This window comes from Papilio xuthus, unplaced genomic scaffold (genome assembly GCF_000836235.2).
Source record: "Papilio xuthus unplaced genomic scaffold, Pxut_1.1 DF825928.1, whole genome shotgun sequence".
Classification (NCBI taxonomy): Eukaryota; Metazoa; Arthropoda; class Insecta; order Lepidoptera; family Papilionidae; genus Papilio; species Papilio xuthus.
This window is the reverse complement of record NW_013532721.1, coordinates 2,046,206-2,071,842: the sequence shown is the minus strand read 5'-3', so window position 1 is coordinate 2,071,842 and position 25,637 is coordinate 2,046,206.

Here is a 25,637-nt window from a genome sequence, read left to right as displayed (position 1 = left end):
CTGTGATTTAAATAAAGCCTTAAGCCAATGCATGTCATAAAAAAGTGTCATGAAAGGTTTTGTTGCTACACTCGCGTTGAGTGCGTAATCCAAGCAATTTGTTACACTGAATAAGCCATATGTCCCTAATAATACGTGACGTTATTATTTTAGGATTACCGTAGCATGAGGTTGTCGAAGTACCCGGGGTTCTGTTAAATATGTTTTTATGTCATAATAATAATAGAAATATAGAAATAAATTCTTACAAGAAAATATACGAAGCTTTACTTATCTTACTAATTTTATTAAATGTAAATATTTGTTAGAAGGTAACTCTAGAACGACTGCATGTATCTTGTTAAAATTACTCATGTATATAGGATATAGTTTGGAAGTAAACAATGATACTAATAAAGTTTTTACAGCTAGTGTATTTATATTTATTTAAAAAAAATATGCGAGTGTACTATGACTTTATCAACGTTAAAAAAAGCTAAGATAATTTACAAAAAGAAAATTATATTATACGACGATTAATCAAATCTTTGTTCAATAGATACTAACAAAATCAATCGTATGAACAATTTTAGAAGTAATTTATTTCCATTAGCGCTGTTCAAAGCCTCCCTTCGCGATCCATCGATTGTGTAAAGACACGCAATAATGAGCTTAAGTATCGCCGCTAACATCAAAGTTATCAGACTTTTGCTTTCTAACAAAGTAATTTATAGCAAGACTCAAATACCTATAAGACATATTTTATTACCAAAATAATGCTACCATAATTACATACGAGATGGTCATTGGTCTTACTAATATTCTTACAAATATTATAAATACGAATGTTTAGATGGATTGATGGATGCTTGTTGAACACATCGTCAGAACGCCTGCATGGATCTTCCTGAAGTTTGGCATAAATGTAGAACATAGTCTGGAAGTAGACATAGGCTACTAATTAAGTTTCTTTTTTATCTAGACGCAGATGGAGTCCTGGGCGACATCTAGTATTTATATAAAGAAATTTTTTCTTGTTTAACTACATATACAACTATTAATGTTTTATATAAATTTTAGTCAAAAATATGTTATTCAATTCTGTGTGTTTCTATTAACGATTCTGCTTTGTGTGTTAATGAATATTTATACTTTGATTTGAATCATGTATCTGACAATCAAATATATCAGAGTAAAGCCAAACATTCGAATTTTTTTGATTTATCGTAACCTGCATTTCCATTTGGTTTCCCGACAATCCATTATTCTACGTCAGGGACACGATAAAGGATGCGTCCCTAAAAATGCTTCGCTCACGGCACGTACAAATCATGAATACAACAATTGAATATTATATATAAAAAATTAGACTCTTTAGATGAAACCAAGACGACAAATGTTACTCTGATCAATTGAATAGACAAGAAATATGATAAATTTTCACACTCATAGTCTTATTTAACTTTTTTCTCGATAACACGACAAATTTGTCTGTACTACACTTTCCTAAAATGGTTTTTAAAGCATGTATATTAACTCACCCTGTAGATCTATTGGGAACATTATTTGTGTACAGCAATAGCATACAAACTCGAAACAAATATTTATCTATCTGTGATTACTAACATTTTAAACATTAAAAACCCTTGTATATAAATCCTCTAGTTACGGACTCTAGATACATATCTAGTTACTTATCTACGCAGTGAACAAATCATAAATAATAAACATTTTGAACCAAAAAACCATTCCGTTTAAAGCAAAGTAATTAATAATCCGAACACCAAAACCCTTTCAAAACTGAAAACATCCTAAAAACTTTTTGTCATTTGAGATATTTTTGATAATTGAAAGTGGAGTGGCAAACGGCTTCATGTTTACTTTCGACATAAATCATGAGAATGTGAGTCAAATATCAAAACTTTGTGATTTATCATAATCTGAATTTTGGTAGCGAGGGAAAACCGGCCTCCCATTATTTTATGTCATACACACGGCGAGGGGAGGCTTGTTGAAATGAAAAAAATATTCAAATTTACAAATACGATTTGATGTCGAAACAGGGGTGACATTTACTAATTGATTACATTAACCTAGTTTTTAAAATTTCAAAGACAAAATAATCAGATATTTAGACTCTACAAACTATATTTCTATGTCTATCCTCGATATCCTATTTAATATTTTTTCACACCTAAATTGTGTGAAAAGTGATTCGTCAAATAATCTCAAAAATAGATATTCAATAAGTTAGATATGATAACACACGAATGCCGTGTTATGTGACAATAATAGCGAGAAATAACACATCAACATAACCAAATATTATGTTACGTAAATTAACAGACCAAATGTTACGTATTGGGTGTTAGCGAGATCGATGGATACGTTTTAATGACGACTTATGTGTATTCAAACATAAACATATATGGATTCTTTTAAATAATTAAGTGTTATTTTGATTCAATTAACTATTTCACAATAGTACTAAAAAATCTTTCTCAATTATACTATTTTTCTGATATATTAAAACCCTTAAAGACGACGGAAAGTTAACTTGTAAGAGGAAGGAACCGAGCCGTAGAATTTAGGTAAAATTTGGAACATAAAATAATAAAGTAAAAAATAAAAATGAAAATGTAAACGGAGTAAAAGACAAGGATTAGCACACACTATTGGAAGATTTATTTAGAACTATTTAACATTTTTGTATTATAAAAAGGAAGAAAAAATATGAATAATTCAAAGTTTGAAAATATAAAAATTAAAAGTATAAAAAGATTCCTTTCGTATCGGCAACAACTCTGAACAGTTTTTTTATAAAAATCATAAAGTTGAGATAAAATTTCACAATAATAGTTAACATTAAGAAACAGTTTCTTGTAGGATTTTTATTTGAAGATCAATTATTTTATGTCTAAACAATATTTCAATGATAAACTAAAACATTGATAAATTCATTTGAAGTCAATTAAAGGAATACGCTCTGTAAACGTTGATTATGTTCTTAGGATCTTTTGAACAGACGGAGATCTTTTAAATGGACGTTTAATTAAATTTTCCAATATTAATAAATTTAAAACCGCAAGGCCGGCTAGATGAATAGGCAAGCAGACGTTCTAAACAATTTATGCCCACATAAATTCTTTGTTCAATAATTTAAACGCTTAAAAGACATTGCTTAATTAACTTTTTACGCTGAATTATTTCGCAAAGAAATTTAAACTTTAAACCAAACTGCTCACTTTGTAATAAATAATTTGGTTTATTAACTACATTTAGACAGTATTAGTTAGAATCCTTTGGCGCGAATGGCACTCTTGCGTTACCACGTCAAGTGTCAGATTGATATAAACATGACATAAACGTTGACATTTTAATTAGACTAGTGTTGAGCCGATACACCGACACAGTGTCGGATTTTCTACCTAACACTACCTATTGTTATTTTACTTATGATGCATTTAAAATAGTTAAAGTGAAAATAACTGACTGTCCTGTTCCGTTCAATGTAATTTGATGAAAGTTGGTGTACAAAGTACTAATACGATACCTGATATGTGGTTTAAATTAATGTCTTTATGTCGTCACTACCTGGTATTGAAATGATTTCTCCATCACTTATTAAGGCCATATTAAACCGATCTCATCTCACACACTCAAGACCAAAGAGAGATTGAAATTCGATTGATGTATTAAAGTCTCAAGTGAGAATTTTAGTTGGGTATTTAAAAAAAGTATTATACTTAAAAATTGATATCGTATTAGTTTTCTTGAAAAGTGCTCAATAGAATTTTTATAGCAGGTTAAATAATAATTGTGGAGTAACACGTGTAAATTAATAAAAATATTTAAGCTACTCTTATAATTTAAATGTCGATGACTTTTCTCTTTACATGTTAATATTAGGGGTTGTTACTAGATAGCTATTACGCACATGGTTGGCACATAAAGATCTTTTTAACAGGCAATGATTAAATGGGTGTACACGTATTATAAATCTAATTAATTGAGAGTCCCCGAGGTGAAGAGGTTAACAGCAAACAGTCGTAAATTTAAGGCAACTAATGAGTTTCTGATGTAAACAAATTTTGTGAGCGCTTGAAATCCCGTCGACCATCGAAACATAATGATTTAGACGAGCTTTTATCACGAAGGTTAGGTCACGTTGGCAGAGGTTAAATTTGCATTGTCTGGAACACAGTTTCAGGCATTAACTAGTATCCAACTATAGTAAAACCAACTATTAGTTGTTTAAAGTAATTGTTATTTGAATAAATCAAAAGGTCCAACTGAGTGCAGCCCTGCGACACCCCAGGAAACGCTTAGGAAGGCGGAGCAGGAAGCCACATCGTAAGGCAAAGCACAAATTTCACCGTTTTTTAAATTTCTTGATTGTTACTTGTCTGACAAGTACTTGTCTGATATGATGGCTGATAGAAATATATGGAGCAGTACCTACATACTGTGCCGACCCTTCGTAGGTATAAGGGCAGGTTGATAATGATTACTTGTCTGACAAATTTTAATATAATTATATGCCATCTGAAAAAAATGTTCTCTTTACTAGTCATAGTAACAAACACGCCTTTTAAATATATTTGATAAATGTTTTCTATTAATAATGTTGAATGGATATACAACTTTGTCACAAATATTAATGCAATTTTCAGGTGGACATTGTCTGCAAGTGAATTGAGCTTCCGGCGGTATTCCATTCTATTTCCGTTTCCGCACGGGCGGAAATGAATTCAAAACACCCTGTAGTGCACTTGATAGGCAGATATTGCAGCAGCAACGGGACCTTATCATGATATATTGTATACTTGAAACCTAATTTTATGCCTCGATTCAATTTAATGCACCGTGGAAATATTTTTCTAATAATAATTATAAAGTTTGCACTGTTAGCAAGTATATTTTTTTAAGTATTTATTATACATACTCTAACTCATTTTGTGTGTTAATTGACTTCTTTGGTTTTTTTACGAAATTTCAATTCTCACAGCTATTCAATGTTCTATGTAAACTATGATATTATTAGACGTTTTAATTCTTAAATTCTATTTAATAATATCTGGCTTCTAGAATCTATCGAATAGATCTGAGATGTTAATAGATTAATTTGCATTCAGGCCCAACGTATTGGCGGCGAGCCCTTTGCGTCGGCGTCTTCCATTTCCTGAGTAGTTAAAGTCCTTAGTACACAAGGCGACGTAAATGTTCCCGGGAACCCGGCAATTTTAGTCGCTAAGACTTACGCAATATAATGGCATAGATGGTCATACTACTACATACCAAAATGTGTCGCTTGTAACGTGTTTGTCAAGATCCGAGTAAGGAACGTCGCTCAGTTATTTAAGATAGCGGAGCAAATCTACACAGCTATGATATAGTCGCTATGGGTGTACTCACTGAATCGCTCGTATAGACGATTTAACGGTGTGCGTACAAGGATACATTTTTAGTATCGAAAATTTATTCTGCCATGTGTACGAAGGGGCTAAGCAGTATTGACTACAGACGTATCCACCGCTACCGGCCTTCAGTCCAATCTACGTACCGGAATACAGACATTTGATGTATGGATCCAAATTAAATTACATAAGTTTTCATAGTATACCTATAAATTTAGGCCCAATCTAACTCTGAATTCTTTTAAATTGATAGGATTGATAATGGCAGCAAATTACAAGCAAATTAAGACACAACTTTAGCTGGAATCCGCTACCATGCATAACAATAATCGTTTCATAGATTTGATATTTTTTTCTCATATTTTAAATGCGAATGTTTGTTTATAATCTGGTATCTAGAACGAAAGAATGGATCACACTGAAATTTGGATTTGATGAACAACATAGCTTGGAAGAATACATAGGCTACTAATAAAGTTGTTTTTTTAATTCCCCGCAATCGGACTTGGGGGAGATATTGAGTTTATTGAGAGATTGAGTAACAACTTTTAAAGTAATAGAATAAGTAATTTACAACGGGTTGATCAATATTCCCTTTTTCGTTGTTAAAAATGATACAGATTAAATAACGAAACACACTAATCCCACACAGAAAACACCTCGCGAGTTTAATTATCAGATTGCGTGACTTACCTTCATCGCTGCGTTCTTAGGTACTTGATAAGAAAGTGCGCAAAGGGTTACCTTTATAAAACTAATCTTTTGAGTATACAAGGGGATCTGCTACCGTTTCGAATTTAAATATTTGATTATGAAATGTTAGCTAATTCGAAAAATATCAAGATTTTTTTGTATAAAGTATCAAGATTTAGAATGCATTTTTTTTCTTTCTTGAACCTTAAAATGTAGCGTTATCGTTTTAAAATACGAGTGTTTAAATCTAGAGATTTAAAAACACTCTTCGCATACTTAAAAATAACTACGAAAATTTTCGTCTCTTTTGCAGATAAAAATATTTATAGGTCGGGCTAATAAAAGCCTTTTAAGAATATCTCCACATATACTTCTAACGTTATCGTAGGAGGTAGACATAAATAAGGCTCTATAACCTATATAATTTACAACCACTCAATTTAACTAATCTAAGCACAAGCTAACTGAATAAAAAAACAGTAAAAGTAAGTACTTGTTTATGTTACTTAATTTACCTACTCGTATAAGTAATTTATACTTAACTTATACATAAATCTGGTGTGAACTAGTTGTAATATTTAAAAAACCGCATACAGTCTTTCAATTAATTCAATAATATGTCTCTGTTTCTTAAGAAAGTGTGAGGAATGATAACATATAAGATACACATTGCCCTCCCTTACCTTTTCTTTGAAAAAACAAAGACAACAATATCAATACGTATCACGGCGGTCGAAACAGTAAGGGAACCGAAGCCCCTAACATTTATTTGGTTATCCCCGATAATGCCAAACGGATACATCTCTTCAACCCCGTATCAGAATTAGGCCATCGATTCCAAGAATCTTAACAGACAGGATAGTTATCATTGAAAATCCAAAACGATCTTGTTTTTATTACAAAATCTTGTTGTCAGACTAAATATGACTTACCTCGGGTTTCCGAGTCCAAAATCTCCATTTAAAACATACTGCTATCTCTGCGTTGTAAAAGATAATGACAGGGATGACGATATGACGTATACAAAGAGTTTGATGTCAAAACCCACGGTTAGACTATTTTTACGTAAAGAGTGATTTTTTTTTTAATTTATGTTAGTATTTTTAAATTTTAGATTGAAATATACAAATTATATTGTTGTTATAAAACTAACCAATATGATGTAAGGTGAAGAGTGTGCTTAGTTTATAACTACTGAGGTTAAAGTTACCCGTATCGATTCTTAGCGCACGCCAAGACCTTGTGCAATTTTCGAATTAATGGTTTCCGGGGCCGGGTATTTTAAGATCTCACCCTAAATTAGAAACTGCAAGACGGATAAGTGAAGCTTCCGGGATTGGGATAGAATTTTCACATTTGTAACAGACTGCTTTCAACATCTTATTTATAATAAACTACGGTTAAAAGATTTGAAACCATCGCGTTTTAGAAACAGCACTTTTTATTAACAAATTCTCCGGAACACGGAAATGTTCTGAGTATCTGAAGTTTATTCAGTTCTTATGTAAGAAATATTGTTACAAACAGTCATGAATAAATTAAATAATAGTCACTTAGCATTTCTGCAGTGTCATTTCTCTCAAGGAATTTCTTTATAAAGTAATTTGATAATATTCTGATCACGTATCAAAAGCTATGTTGTTCGCAGGAACAATCCGATAAAACGAAATTCGTGCATTGAATGATATTTTGGAAGTGTCTTATTTAAAAGAAAATAAATTGTATAATTTAAATAAAAGAAAAATGTAAATACAAAAGGTTTCATAGTATTTCTTTCAGATCAGGTAACGAACAGCCAAATACAAAATTATATTTATTTATTTATTATTATACTAATCTAACTAAACCTTATCTTAGGGTAGGCTCTGAGCCCCTCGGGGGTCACATCTAATGAGCTGATGATGAATCTAACTAAACACATTTTCTACTTTGGCGAATCAACTTTGGTATAATGTGATTAATGTGAACGAATATGGTTAACAATTTTCAAGTTAGAACATGTTGACTCAATTTAACTTAAGCACAAGAATATGTACGATCCTTCTTGTCTTAGACTACTATCACTTATGTAAGTCAAATTAAACTAAGTTAAATTTAAGTCAACGTCGCCGCTATAAGCTTGTATTACTGAAGTATATTCTGATCACGTAACAATCGTTGTGTCGCCAAGGGAGACTGCCCGAGGTCGAGAAAATTGTGAGATGTCTTAACGATGTTAACCGAGCGGTGGCTAAGTGCTACGACAAGATTTTAATTACGTTTGTCTAATCCAATAATACGGCACGTTGTAACTAACATATAATGCTTTTCTAATGCAATATAAAACTTATAAATGGAAAGAATAACAGTAATAACATTCTGATTAAGTTTGCTTACTGTATATCACGTAATTTAACTTTTTAGAACATGATAAAAGTGTTTGTTTGGAAAATGTTGGAACCATCGGACATGTAATGGAGTGGCTTACAACTTAGGTTTTTAAATACAAACAATCAAAAGTTTTTAACATTTTTCACAAGTAGATTTACGAATTGAGATTTTTATTGACATGGCGTAAAAAGAAACGTGACGTGAAAACTGTGCCGATGTATCGGTGCAATACTAGCCTTATTAAAATGTCAACGTTTATTTCTCCTCACTAATCATTCTGACACTTGACTTGCTAACGAAAGCGTGCCATTCGCTCTAAATGATTTTAACTAATAATGTCTAAAAATTGAAACACAATCTTGAGACTTGAAAGGATACATTTAAATAAAAAGCAACGTTACAGCAGAAAGGGAATACATTTATGTAAATAGTTAATACGTACAGAGCGTTCATATGTCGAGCTGTAACATGGGGCCTGTTTAATCTTGCAAATGTATGCAACTTGCTGACAACATAGCAAACTGCCTTCGTCCTCACAATGTCATCTAAATATACTTGAGCATTCTCAATCTTATGGTATTTATTAAATGTCTATTGAAGTTTGTTAAAATTAAATGATTAATCGTTCGATTTTGAGACCAAAAAGGTGTAAGGACATGTTTAATACAGGGATTTTGGTATCAGAAACCAACGATAAAAATCTTATATCATTACGTTAGTTCAAATGAGATGTTATTCGAAATACTGCAAATAATATATGACGTACATATAACGACTTAACGTCGCACAAAAAAATCAAATAAAAAATATTAACGTGAATGTAATATTTGCCGATACTAAATGACAAAGATATTATATGTCAACACAGAATTGATTCATAATAGAATTAAGACTTATATAACGTTCAAAATGTATTAAAATCTTTTAGTGTGCTATCCTGATCGTCAGAAATATGATCGAAGCGACATTGTAAGAGTCGGAGCTGCGAGAGCCATATAATGCCTTTGCAACCATTGTTAGATTCACGACACCGCAGTAATTTAGATCCGTATCGGTGACCTAACGACTATGAATCTGCTATTATTGCCTCCAGTTATAAAGTTGCTACGATCTACAAACCGAGAGTACCTACTCCAAAAACCTAAGATATATAACTAAAAAAGTTATCTCTAGTTTCTGCTTTTTATAAATTGAATGCGAAATTCGATTTTCAAATCATCTTTTTAAATATCACAATCGTACAGTCCAGCTACGTAGAACTAGAGTTACTGGATTAGGTAATGCGTTTAATTAGTTTTGATACTTTGATTATAATTTTCAAATAATATTAAAATATCAATGTACATAAATAAAGAATAATTATAATTGCAAAATACGTAAAGTCAAGTGAAACATACGTTATAAGTCAGACTTTTTTTATGTAAAATACTTTCCCGCTCAACTTCAGTTGCCATAGATTTAAAACAAAAGTCGCTCGAGAGCCGTTTGAATAAAGTCAACTCTGTGATTTATACAAAAACTTTGCACAGTTCCAGTACTTTAAAACATATGCGTGCTCAGTTTATTTTGTATTCGCATCGGTGGTATGTAGACAAAGCACTTTTGTACCCAATGATAGTACTTTGAAAGACAATTGACTATAAATGCGTATAATTTTATATAAAAGATTCTAGGTTAGTTACTTTACTCCTCAGAAACGGCTGGACCGATTTTTATGTAATTTTATATGTTCATTAGATCTGAGAATCGCCTACTATCTATAATTTAATCTTGATAGCTTGAATTCTATAAAAAAAAACTATTGAAGTTAATCTTTTTAGTTTTATTAACGACGTCACTATAAAAGTCATGCGATTTATGTGGGGGCCCTAGTTTTTGCATTTAACATGCACGATGTAATTTTTAGTGGCATTTACTACAATGTATTTCAAGTGCTATTTATTTTCAAGAGGGTAATAAGTCTTTTGTCACGCAAATCGTCAATCAGCTGTATGGAGCGATGCCAGTAGTCGACGCGAACTAATTAATTCAATACTAATTCCTGCGGTACATAGATCAGAGGTACAGCAATTTATTAACATTTTACAAATTAATGTACTTTCTCAAGAACAAAATTTAATCAACTTAAAAAAAATTCTAGATTATTCGCTTAAAATATAATTTTCTTTTCATGTAATAATGTTCAAAAGAGATTCAATATTTTTCGAGTTTACACTTTATAGTGTTTATATAATAACTAGCTGTCACCTGCGACTCCGTCCGCGCGAATTTAAAAAACAAATGAATTAGTAGCCTATGTGTTCTTCCAGACAGTTCTCTACATGTATGCCAAATTTTATTAAGATCCGTTCGACCCTTATAGAGATACCTTCAACCAAACATCAATCCATCCATCTATCCATCCAAAAATTCGCATTTATAATATAATATTAGTAGGATAGTAAGAAGTAAGATAGAAACGTAGAAAATTAATAACAAAACTGTTATCACTTTTTATAAACATTATAATTATTTGTTAAACTTATTTTAAAGAGCAGACGTCAAAAGATTAAAGCCGTGTATCAGCTTGTTTTAGTAATAAATTCTTGATAATGAAACTATAACGGTAGCGGCGATCCCATCTCACGGTCAAATGGCCGATGGATATTTGATTTATTTCCAATCCGCAGATCTATTGCATATAAAACTAGTGTGCTCCAAAATATTGGATGCAACGTCAAACCTTTTAAAAACGACTGCTCGTAAAATAAGGGAATATCAAAATACTATCGTAAACATTTTAACTTAGTAATACTATTTAGTGTCCGAATGGAAGAGGAATCTACTAATGATTGTAGATAGAAAACGACCGTTTGATTTGTTCCTTGAATTAAACTTCTTTTAACCTTAGTTAACATCGAATTATCTTTATATGCTTATGTCTCATGTCGAAAGTTTTATGATAAAAAGTGTATTGACATTAACAGTGGTAGAGCCCGCCTTAACATATTCGCATGAATTGGCCCGGCTCGCCTGGTGAAATACCACGACCACACAGAAGACAGGCGTGAAGTGGAAGCAATTCCGCGTTTCGTCTGATGAGTGTGCGTCCCAGAGGCCTAATTTAGTCCTCTTTCCCTACCACCCTTTTTCTTATAAGGAAAGGATGGGAAATGTTAGTGAACTTTCCGGGTGAGACGATACATGGGAAGAGAAAATATTTTCTTTCTGCGCACCCTCTCCTCTGACGATTAAAGGTAGGCCGCTCGCTCGTTTGCCACCTTTAAGACATAAAAAAATGAGTCTACATATACGCAGAGAATTTAAAAGTTCAAAGTACTTTTGATATTCACAAAAATTCTCTTCTTGTTTTAAAATAAACCGTATGTTGTGCGACTGTCCAAATTTTGTTTCTTCTTTCTGTAAGTTTTAAGATATAACTTTGAACATAAATCAGCGGGACTGCTATGGATTCGTAGACCCAGTTAAAATATCACAAGAGTCTGTTATCAGAAACGTCGAACTTTGTACGGCTTCAGTTTTATTTAAAACTGTAGGCTTTTTATACTCTGTGTAATTTGATAGTATTTTATTTTCGTATGTCGATTATTTAGAGGGGTCTTTATTCTTTTTTATTATTTAGTATCAAAATACATGGACATTTGAAGTATTTGATAAGTAATAGTTTGTTCATTTCGCTCGCATGCTTTCGAATCCTATAAAAAATATTAACGCTAAAAACTAAATAATTAAAATAGGCTGGTTTAAATTGGCGAATACTATCTGCTGCTAAAACTATTGTTTAAAATATAAATTAAATTTTATAGATTCGCGATATAGCTACAGAAGTTTATTTTGATGCTTAAATTAACAATTAAGTTACCAGGCTTAAGTACTTAGAACGTTAAAATGTTATCATAGTTAAACGTTTTAATAAACGTTCCAAAGTTTTAATACAAACAAAGCTTTTAAATTTGAAGTAGGCGTGAGTAATATTAGTGAACGACCGTATCGTGACCACGATTATCCATTTTGATAATTGAAGCGTCAAGCAAATCACGCAAGAAACCGATTAGAGGTTAAAAGGTGTTTTTACCAAAATTTATGAGACACCTTAACAAAGAAATTAAATAACTGTCAATTACAAATATTAATAAAAAAATCCCCCTCTATAAACAAAGGCTGGAATATATTAACTAATAATAGTACAAAATAAAAGTATACTGTATTCACCAAGTCATAAAAGATAAGACACCAAAGATTTAGAAAAAATTTAGAGCACAAGAAAGACTACTTCGTAAAACACAAATATATCAAAGGTAAATTGAGGGCTGGTTACCTCAATTGCATTTGTAAAATATACACCAACAACGACAAAGTCGAAAAAAACGTAGGAGTTTAAGCTCACTATTTATATTTTAAAAGTAAAAATTAATGTAATAAAAAAATATAATAATGTCAGTTTCGTGTAATTTACCATTTTCTTTGCACAAAATATTCTTCAGAAAAAAAAAATATCACAATAACCTAAGGTGCTACTAAATCTACACGATAGCCACAAGTTAGCACGCAATGGAACAATTACTTTATTATTAATAGCAAGGTTAATCAAAAGCTGTCGATCCGTCGCAAATGATTAATAGAACCCGATCAGGCGAACTGGCGAATTAACGCTTGTAAACTAAGAATTCTTTAGTGTTTAACTCTTAGACTATATTTGACATATAACACTGAGCTTGAGACGACAAAGTGATCGAGTAACCAGGCTCTATAGCAACGGGTCTCAAGAGAGTTGACTTGAACTGTTATCCAATGCATACTAGACATTCCAATTCGAAGTGGTCTTCGAGACTCCTAGTATGGCTCAATCTGTACCTCTTACTGCATTATCTACAGTGTCTGTAGCTACTTTATCATACAAATTAAATGTAAGTAGAAGAAAATATTTTGCTAGTCGTCAAGACAACCTGTAAACCAACTAGATAAAATCGTCTTGAATTTGTAAGTGTTTAAAAAATCCATCGAAGCTAAAACAAAAGGATAACAGTTAACTTTTAATTATGTTATAAAATTTAAAATTTTACATACTATTATATGTTTTTATTAATCATCTTATAAAAGAAGAATTTGAATTTTATTTCTCGTATGAAGGTAGGATGAATTAATGGCATTCTCGTTTGTTAACACAGGCTCGCTATAGTCTGTAGTAATCCGATTCCAATGGTAGTTCCGACAAATTTGCGGTCCGTTGAGTCTATGCGGCTCCCCCTTGATGGCCTACCGAACGTACGTCCTTAATGATAGTCAACTATTTTCCAGCCGGTTCCAGTGATGCACGACTCTAAATACCTCTTTGCAATGGTATGTTTATTGTCTTTTAGTCACCATTATTACAAAAATACTATTATTTTATTTTTTTTAAATTTGAAGAATCATAGCTGATGAAATATAAAATCGATTAAATTTATTTTTTTGCTTTATTAAAGTAAAAATGGTTTCATATCTCCTTATTAACAAGGGCGCTTTTTTTTATCGCGCGTTAAAAATGCGTGTCTATTCATGCGACAGCGCTTTAAATCGTTAAAATAGCTCGACTAGAATAGGGATCGCAGTAACAAGTGATGAGCGTGTAAACACAAATTTTATCTGAGAAGAGAAAGTAAAGGTAAACTGGGCAATACGAGTAGAGCTTAAAGTTAGATGATTTTTTAATATTTTGACCGCTTGGTCAATAGAACATGTGTGATTTTAAAGCGTTCGTCGCTCGAGAGCAGCCTGCCCTGACTTTTGACGCGGCATATAAAAGCGCCCGTGCCAACTAGGGCTTAATACTAGCTAAAGTTTATACTAATGCGAAGCGAATGTTTTTCAATTTACTTTGTTATGATTGCATCAACATAAATATAATAATATTATCAGTCACTTTGTAACCATCCTATGGGTTGTCAGGCGCTAATCAAGAAAAATAGGTTTGTCGCCTGTTCGTAGCGCAGATTATCCATTTTGTTAATTGACGCGTCAAATTGGGTCACGCGAAACTCCTATTAAGTCTTCTCACAGTTGTTGAAATGAGTTTGACAAATCCGTGAATTCTATGCAAATTATCACACATATTAACCACTTAAAGTAATTACTAACATAATTGGTTGAATTAATTTTCAAATTACATGCAAAATACTGGTTCCAGGGATGAATTACATATCATCATTTGTATAAGGCTAAAATCGTTATATTTACGCAGGACCTCAACAATACTGAATGTCTTGTTCATAATAGTTATTAATAAATTATTAATTTAACGAAAAACTCACCTTTAGAGAGCCTTTCATATTTCAGGATTGTAACCAAAAGATAATGAAATGTTCCGACCATCTTAAAAAAATCTAAAGAGCTTAATTTAAAAAGAATTGTATAATGTTTTTAAATTGAAACTTGTTTCAAATTGCAATGGAAATATTTATATTTGTGTGGTAAAATAAATAAAAACGTTGTGGCTATACTGGTAGCGGATATTGCTGAATAAATTCGTTTGACTTTATCGCCTGTAGCACCGTGGTATATTGGCGGCTGATCGACGATTTGCGTGACGTAAGCACTTTTAGAATGTTTCAAAAATTGAGATTCAAGTACATTACATTTTTATACGGAGTATCGAATAATTTTAAACTATTTTTATATTATTAGTTACAATCATTTGGCGCAAAAGGCACGCAATTGTTTCAAAGTCAAATGAAAGAATGATTAGTGAGGGGACATGAACGTTGATATTTTAATAAGGCTAGTGTTGTTTCTATATACCGGCAAAGTGTCGGATTTTACACCTTGTCTTCCTAACACTATGTAAAAAAAGTTCCTTTTTACTAACAAATATAAGAATTTAAAGGTTGTTATTTATTATCGTTGAATCCGAACAAACTTTGTGGAGTAATCTATTTCTATATTTTCCAAAGGATTCGGAAAACGAAATTTCAATGATACGAGCAAAACATATTTGCACGGACCAAATAAATTCTTGGATAATATGGAATAAATCATCCTTTATTGAAGGATTGTTTGTCATTTGAGAAGAGTTTTTCATATACTTGCGTATATTGTATTAAAAACTTTTATCTGGTGTGTCTAAATTCGACAATAATTCACAACGTAACGTGTCGTGTCTTTTGCAAAAAGCAACAACACATTTTAACGAATAAACAAAAGCGACTGACTAAAAACATTTATGAAAATTTATAAATTTTTTAATCACGTTCACACAAACAGAAAGGAACTTTTTTACGATAAATGTTATAGTATAAGAGCTAATATTATTTTGTTGTAACTATTATTATGTTCTAAGTTACGATGTACAGAAAAAAATCTGTATTTTCTTTATTAAATGTAATTTTAAACATAGCTAATTTTATTTATTTTTTATTTATTTAAGCTTTGTACACAGTTTAAAGTACATAGTGTAACATTACATAGAAATACAATGATGTACAGGTGAGCTTAACTCTAAAAGAGTTCTCTTACAGCTAACCTTGCGATACAGAGAGGATGTATAGTGGGTAATAACTGTATGTGTACAAGTAGACATAACTATATAAATTCTTACGTACTACTAAACTTAACTATTTGAATCTTAAATTTAATAAATATAAATGCACAAATTCATAATATATTTATGAATCTATGCATAAAATATATTTATTAAATTTAAGATAAATACATAAATAAATACATGCATACATATAATGTTTATATATATAATATAACTTATACATTTTCAATAAAAATAAAAACTTACAGTGATATAAGATGTTCCTTTAGACACGTTTTGAAGGCTGGCAGCGATGTACTTTCCCGAACGGAGGACAGAAGAGAATTTTAGTAATTATTCTTTGTTTGAATTTAATTCACAAATTCCAATAGCTCTTGCACGTAATAGATAAGATCACTCATTGTTGTAGCTAAAAGAAACATCCCTACATTTATCCCATTGTTATATCTTAATTGAGGCACGGTAGATCCACTTCATAGCTCGACTAGAATAGGGGGCGCAGGACAAGTGATGAGCGTGTAAACAAAAATTTTATCTGAGAAGAGAAAGTAAAGGTAAACTGGGCAATACGAGTAGAGCTTAAAGTTAGATGATTTTTTAATATTTGTTAATAGACCAGATGTCGCAACTCCGTCCGCGTGGATCTAAAAAAAACTTAATTAGTAGCCTATGTCTTCTTTTAGACTTTGTTCTGCATACATGCCACATTTCATCGAGGAGTTGAGCCGCATTTATAATATAGTTGGATGGTATATGCTATTTATAGTTTCTCTTGTGTGCTAGAAAAATTATCATCATAATAAATCATTAAAAAGAAATAAAAGGTTTCCTGATAAAAGCAATGGTTTAGTCAATTTTATCTTTACCTTTAAAATTCTTAGAGCGATGGTGGCTCAGGGGTCAAGCATTTGAATTGCAATCTGCGGGTCCTAGGTTCGAATCCCGCCATGTACCAATGTGTTTATCGATTTCCGATGTACATATGTACATTTATCCGTGGTTCTTACAGTGAAGGAAAACATCGTGATGCTACCTGCACATATCTGAGAAGAAATTCAAAGATATGTGTGAAGTCAACCAACCCGCACTTGGCCAGCGAGGTTGACTATGGCCTAATCATCCTTAACTTAGGGTAGGCTCCGAGACCCTCGGTGGGGACGTATAGTGAGCTGATGATGATGATAATTAAAATTCTTTGGCATCAGTTCCTATATGTCCTCACCGATACACTCGATCCTACTTTATGTAAGAGGTGACTAGCCCTTAGTTAACTACACTTCCAATCATTGATAAGATTTGGTAATAGAAGGCTTAATGGCATTACCTTTTTGTGTTTAGTTAAACAATCTAAGCTTTTGTTATTGTCTGTTGTATAATAGCCATCTATCTAATCTTCAAAATTTATATAAGATTTTTAAAAGATGAGAATGACCGATTTCTCCAGTGTCAATTCAGTTGGCGTCAGTCAGTTCTTACTGCTTCTTTAATTGGATAGCATTCTGAACACGTATCAAAAGCCACGTCGTTCGCAGGAACAGAACGATAAAAGGAAATTCGTGCGTTGAATGACATTTTAAAAATGGATATTTTAAATAAAAAAATAACGGAAATTGTAGAAAATTAGTTAGTCAATAAATATAACTTAATATTATTAAAGCAAACTCATCTTTTTATTTTTTATTTTTTTAAATCATAAGGTAGCAAACGAGCGAGCGGCCACCTAAAATCGCTGAAATAGCGAAGTGACCGTTGCCCATAGACATACGCAATTGCATATGCGTTGCCTACCTTTAATTGACGGAGGAGAGGATGCACAGAAGGAAAACATTTTCCCTTTCCATGCATCCTCTCATCAGGTCCACTTCCACTTCCCATCCTTTCCCTATTAGAGAAGAAGGGAAAAGAAAGAGGAATAAATAAGGCCTCCGGGACGCACATTCATCAGACGAAACGCGGAATTGCTTCTACTTCACGCCTGTCTTCTGTGTGGTCGTGGTATTTCACCGGGCAAGCTTGGCCAATTCGTGCGAAGATGTTAAAGCGGACTCTACCACTGTTAAGTTCTAATTTTAAATGCTTTAAGAGAATGTGTTTAAAAACGTTTTGTGATTTGAAAATATTAAGCCCTAACCATATTTAAATTTTATTCAATTTTCTCGGTCAACGTGATATTATAATAAACGGATAATGGAATATTGATGATATTAAAATTGATTTTAATTTTGCCGATTGAAAATTTAAATTACCCTAACACCTTTTTGTCCGCATCGATTTTGAAACAATTAACCACTTTACTGATATAGTAGGGCTGTGCCAAATATTTTTTAATGATTTCAGTTATACAACTGCAAAAATTCTTTAACGTCGCACAGAAAGATTCGATAACTGAGTTTTGTAATCATTTTAGCTTAATATTAAGCAAATGAAGATTCCATTTAAATTTCACAACACAGTATTAATTTTAAGGCAATCAAATTAATTCTATTTCAAGCTATTTCCGTACTTGCTAAAAATAGATTTAGATGATCCCTGTACAGACTTAAGTAAACGAACATATCCAGTAGTTGATGGACAGTATTTCTTTTATTTCGTTTTGCTTTGCTTTGCTTCGATTTTTCGTTCCATTTCGGTTCGTTATGGTTCGATTCGGTTGGTTTCATTTCTCTTATTTCATCTATAATCGATAGTCGAGGTAGATACAATATGGCTAACCAGAATCACTATTAATTAATTTGTTACTAAATATTTAGAGTTAAAGAAAATTAGTTTTATTTGCAACTGCAATTACATAGTTATATTCTAATTTGAAATGCTTAGGTCCTTTAAAAAGCTAGCGTGTCACCATTTTAAAGGCCGGCAACGCATCTGGGGTTCCTCTAGTATTGCAGATGTCCATGAGCGTCGTTGAACACCTCGGTGTTCCCGCTGCTCATTTGCCCCCTTCTTTTACATATAAAAAATAACCATTAGTAGAGTAATATCCTTAAGTAAAATAACGTGAGATTTTATTGTATAGTCTCATTTGTGATTATATGAAAATATCTATCATCTGTAGCTTTTCCTTACTGCAGTACAAGGGTTTCGATCAAATTAATACGAAGCTTTTGCTACATCGTGCTTCCGAAAACAAAAGGCAATTAACCACTAAACGGAATCAAATTTCATCGTTTGTAGCGATATTTAAAGGCCCGCGGCAATCCTCTTGTGTAAACTGTTGAATTGAATTTCAATTGAACCCACTAATAGATCACTAATTAGAAAACCTGTTCAATCAGAGAGATCGGTCAAAAGGCACACGATGTATTAACAATGCTGATTGCAACACGTCTCATGAATACCCAACAATATGCTATTTGCTGTCGGAATTTTGGTGTACATTACGTTATCAATTGTTATGTACTATCTTTTCTTCGGAGAATATTTTAATTAATACCAAGAAGCAAAAATATGTTTGAAATGTATTTTTTATGTTATGTATTATATAATATAATAAATTTAGAATAATATTTAAATAGAATAATTTTTCATTTCAATATGATTTAACTTCAATTTATAGATTAAATTTTTGTACCATTTGGTATTAAATAAAAAATAATACTTGAAATATTTATTTCATTGTTATGCCTAATTTAAAGGTAGATGGATCTAAATGAATGCCGCGTTTAGTTGTTAAATAATATCTGTTGAAATATAAACCTTCGCACAGTAGCTCTAATGGTTTAGAGTGGATTGGAATATTAAATTTCGCAATTGTTATTCCTAGAAAATAAATTGCGAGGATAATAGACTTTACAATGGAACGAACAAGAGGATCAACTTACAATAATGACTTTTAGAATGGTAATATTTTAATAAAATGTTATTGTTGAATGAACTTATATATCTCAATAACACAATACTATAAGACAATTAGTAAATACTTCGAAGTCATCGAATAAATTGATTTCATATAATATTTGAAAGTATTACAATACTCGTAGTATTTTAAAATACTCTTAGTATTTTAATACTCCTATTGTTATTATAATAATACTCTATTATCGTAATTGTTGATTTGGTGGGTGTAATATATTATCTATATCGCGGTTTCCATGTTTGATTTTCATCAAATATCAATATTTTCTCTATACAAACAAACGTATCTCGATTTTATGCACACATTTAAACGTGGTTGTAACATAGACTTCTAAATATAGATGAACTGTTTCAAAATGTTTCCGGTGAATCACTTTTTTTATCTTACGCCTTACTAATATTATAATTGCGAATGTTAAGATGGATGTATAGATGGATGTTTGTTCGAAGGTATCTCCAGAACGACTACATAGATCTCAATTAAATTTGGCATAGATGTAGAACATAATTTGTAAAAATACATAGGTTATTTATTAAGTTTGTTTTTAATTACGCGCGGACGGAGTCGCAGTCGACAGCTAGTATAACAATAAAATTAACATACCCTTATTACAACACCAACTCATTCGATGTCACAACTGTCACGGAAATATTAAATATGTATGGTTTACTTAAATTTGGCTTTGGATCGAAACAATGTGATAATCAGATTTTATTTTCCACTATTTCAACATATTGGAATCAATAATATTAATATTAAACATTATTTCATTTTATTAGACTGGATGTGGTATTCTACATCTTTGCCAAATTTTAGAGAGAGAGAGAGAGAGAGAGAGAGAGAGAGAGAGAGTAGATTCCATGCAGTCGTTGTGGAGATACCTTCTAACAAATATCCATCTAACATACATCCAAACATTCACACTTTTAATATTAGTAATAAAAGAAGTAAATTTTTAAAATTGTTTCTCTTTGCTTACGAATAGAATTTAAATATGATTTAAGTAACAGTTTACTTAGATAATAGCAATTAAAAGAGGTATATTTTTGTATTTCAAGAATCGCAAAATGTTGAATCTCGTTACATATAGTCTGGTATAAAAATTCTTTTACCATTCTTACACTGATACATAAAAAGCTTGCTTATTAAAACTTTAACTATGTTCTGATAAAAGTTGGAATTTATTCTGTTACTCGTTCTTATTAAGTTTTAACTCAAGTACGCAAGTATTTTATATAAGTCTGTTAAAAATATTTACATATTGAGATGGTACAAATATATAAGCTGAATTATTTACTTATATTTTTCTTGAATACATAATAAAAGCTCTTTACTTTGTATACACGCGTAAGTTTAATATGATGTCAGATCTTCCGAATGATAAAAATAGAAACTTGTGATATCTATATATAAAACGTTTAGTTAAATTAGCCTGGTAAAAACATTTTTACTTTGAAATTAAGTCTTTCGATGTGTGTTCCCTTGAGATGATTTAACTAAAATACAGAAAATTACTTTAGATAAGGTAGAAGTTCTTGAAAATAATATATTCCGGACACGAAAAGACTTGGTCGTTAGTGAGTCACTCGGATATCTCTACTGACGTGCCTCCAGCGGCCCTCTTTTACGTATTTCTGAGATGCAACTGATGTTTTATTCGTTTTAATCTTCAAGAGTGACTGTTAAATTTTATAAATTTCACTAAAATAGAAAGGTAATTAAGTATTGCATGAAAATTAGAAAACCATTTTATATCTGGTTCTGATAATTATGTTAATTGCATAGAAATATTGTTATTTATGAACAATCTTGCAATTCAAAACAATTAACGTGACTCAATGGGCGCGGAATTAAAAAAACCTAGTAAGTAGTCTATGTATTCTTCCAGACTACATTTATCTATTCGAGAGAACCTTTACAAAAAACATTCATCCATCCATCTATTCATCTAAACATTCGTATTTAAAATATAAGTGAGATACTAAAAAGTATGATTATTTTAACGTCGTAATTTTCAATTATTTGAAAATAATAACGTTCTATTTCATACTATAGTTTTTAAAAATAATCAATCTTAATTGATAAACATCGTAGAAACTACCACAAACATAGAATCGTTCAATTTATTTACAAAGAAAAATAGAGCAATTTTCAATAAAAGCATGAATGAAGATGGACAGCGGTGATGTGGTGACAAACTGCATGGCATCGCTGTCAGTGTGTCTCCGCCCTAAAGCCTCCTAACTAATGCTCGTTCCGCGCTAACAAATTGACTCTACTTGACTTTGTAACCAGTGAACTTCAAATCAATAACTAACACTATGTAAATTGCACATTTAGCTATCGTAATAATCTTACCAATTTTATAAATGCGAATGTTAAGATGGATGGATGGATGAATGTTGTTTGAAGATATCTCCAGACCATTTACGAATATTGATTAAATTTGCCATACATATAGAACATAGTCTGGAAGAACAAATAGGCTACTAATTTGATTTTTTTTTGAGTTCCACGTGAACGAAGTTGTGGGCGATCGCTAGTCGTATATATAATTTACTTGTTTACATTATTATCAAAAACATTTGAATGTTAAAACGAAACTCGATATTGTACAGGATTTAACAGTTTAATGGAGTGTAAGATTGCCCAAAGTCTATCCATATTACGAAAGTATATTAAATTGCAGAAATTTTTGTTTCACTCGGCTACTATTGTTATAATAAAAAGCTATTTTAGTAATATCGTCCAAGAATATATAATGCACGGAGACAATAACCTAAATAATAAAAGAGATAGCATCCCGTAACGGATGGCTTGTTCCCACTGCGACGCGGAAACCCCGGACATCGAAATTATATTACATACCATAACGGTCATATTAACTTACATACAGTTTCTGATAATATTCTGTTTAACATTATATTGTTAGTAACTTTTTTCCGGTTAACGTGAGTTTCACGGACGCCTCTAAAACCTTATAGAATTTATTTTATGTTACAATGACAGACTGATGTTTTAGTTTTTCAGATTTATAGGTATGGCGTTATCATTCCTTTCTATCGGGATATGTAATTTGGGATATCGGACTAGTGATGCTTATGGGGTTAAATACACAATACTCTTGAAATAACACAGATAAACATTTCATTAAATATAAAATCTTCAATCAAAAACAGGAACTTTTGCAGACCGTCAAGATGAGAAAAGTATCTTACCTCAGCCACGTGCTCAGGCACGACAGATACAGTCTGATCCAACTCATCTTTATGGAAAAAGTTCCCGGTAAAAGGAGTGTTGGTCGCAGAAAGAAATCCTGGTTGCGTAACATCCGAGAGTGGACATAGGTTGTGAGTGCCGCCCAACTATCTCGCCTCGTAAGAGACAAAAGAAAATATGGAGAACTGATCGCCAACCTTCGTTAGTCGGAGAGGCACTTCAAGAAGAAGAAATATAAAATCTGAAATGGATATTCCGAGATAAAAGAAGATAGATAAATAAACATGTTAGTTATGGTGCAGTCGTGTAACATGTTTGTAGGCGGGCGGCGGGTGTGTAATGAGCTCATGTATCGTTCCAACTGCAAGGTTTACGCCGCGCAAACAATTTCCGGAATCTGACGATCGTGTTTTCAATTTCAGACACCGTGTACACTCAACATCGGTTAATCGGAAGACTCTCGTCACTGTTTATACACGCACTTGAGTTCCTACATTAAGTAACTACAAGGTGAATTAAAGAAACTAAAAGTCGATAATAGAACCAAATAAAATATATTATTCGCCGAAAAAACGAAGCGACCTCTGCCCATAAACATCTGTAATTGCAAATGCCTACCTTTAATCAACGGAAAAAAAGACGCGCATGGAGAAAATATTTCCCCTTCCTATGCGTCCCTTACTCTGTTGCACTTCCCCTACCCTTCCTAACCTTAGAAGAAAAGGTTGGCAAGTAAAGGACGACTAATTTTTTTTATATTAAAAAAATATTAGCAGATTTTTGTGAATTTACTAATATTTCTTTCTACCATTCCAACTAAGCTCTAGGCTTGTGCTAGGATATGGTTTACAATAGTCGAAGGCCGGATTCGAACTCTCGACCAGGTAATCGGAAATCCGTACTCTTAACCATTAGGCAATTGGCGTTTAAAATTATGCAAAATGTTTGTCGTACATATATTTTTAAGAGTACGTGAGTTTTTCCTTTAAATATAAACGATGGATTTATTTTTTAATATAAATGTCAAGGAGTAATAATTCACAACATTGTATTATAAAATGGAGCATATGTTTTTGTTGGCATTGTCGCTTGTTACAATTGTTTCCTACTTTTTCCATGCATGTTGTTGGCACAATCGGTATGTCGTGAGGGAAACGTCTTACAAGGAAATATCACAATTTTTTTTGTATTAAATCGAGGTAAAACATTTGAAGTAGGAATTATTTATTATTATTGTACTGCATTTGTTATTTACTTTTAGTTGAGAGATAAGAATGTACCAATAAGTTTTTCAACTAATTTGAAAATTGCTTCCACTTGGGAAGCTACTATCCCTGGATTATATAAACTATATTAACTATTAGAATTTTTCCAATCTCGCACGGACGAAATCGGGTCAACAGCTAGTATGATTTAAAAATATAAATTTTGCAACAACACTTAATTCCTTGTAACCTCAAAGCGACACGCAATACTTCGATTACTCTTTTATAAAAAAAAGTAGTTTTAATCATAAGGTGTCGAACATTTACTATGATTAATCGCTTACAGTTTAATTGTACTGACTTCATACATTATTAAAACCTCGAAAAACGTAGCATAGGTGGTCATGTGTTATACAAGGAGTTTTAGGCTTTTTCTTAAATAGTTGATACAGAGCTTAGAGGATGATAAACCTAATATAACTTGTATTAATTCTATCGCAGTAAAAAACCTACCAACAATTATTACATTATAGAGAAAGGCAATTGATGTTGTTTGACTATGGCAAGCATTTAGTGAACATTTGTATATACTAAACAAGCTTCGAGAACATTCTTGATTAGATCACGTACTCACGGAATTAAAATAGTAACTACTAACGATTTTATTCAAAACTAGGAAGCAATCACAATTTTTTTTAACTGAAACACACTCAAATGTTTGCAGTTACGTTCCCAAACGAAAAAAATAAATTGCATAGCATTCAAAAATACATATTTATAAAATATAAAAGCGAATACTTAGTATTTATACCTGATGATTATATTACTATACTATCGGTCGCCCGCGACTTCGTCAGCACAGAATTTAAAAAGTGACATAACATGACCGCGTGCATCAGGTACCTTTTCGTCTAAGTCCCTCGAGATCCGTTGAACCATTCTGGAAAGACCTTCTAATAAACAACCATTCATCCATTCATTCGTTTAATCTTTCGCATGTTTAATATTAGTAAAATTACGTTTTCATTATTGTAACAACCAGAGCAGTTACTTAATTTAACATTATTTATTTCAATTTTTAAAAAAATGTATAATTTATTTATAATTTTAAGATCAATCTTCATTCCGAATCGTTTTTAATATTTGGTATAAATTCTGAATCATAATGAGGCAACATTATTCTGTTGATGTTAAATTTAAATACAAACTTCGATCGCAACAAACATTTTGGAAACTTTTGTATTTGCCTAATAAACTACATTCGGGCGACCCTTTCTTGATTAGATCACGTACAAGCAGGATTAAAATAGAAACAAATAACGTAGTACAAACAGAAAGTTTCTTTTGTAGCACTTCATGAAGACAAATTTCAATTCATT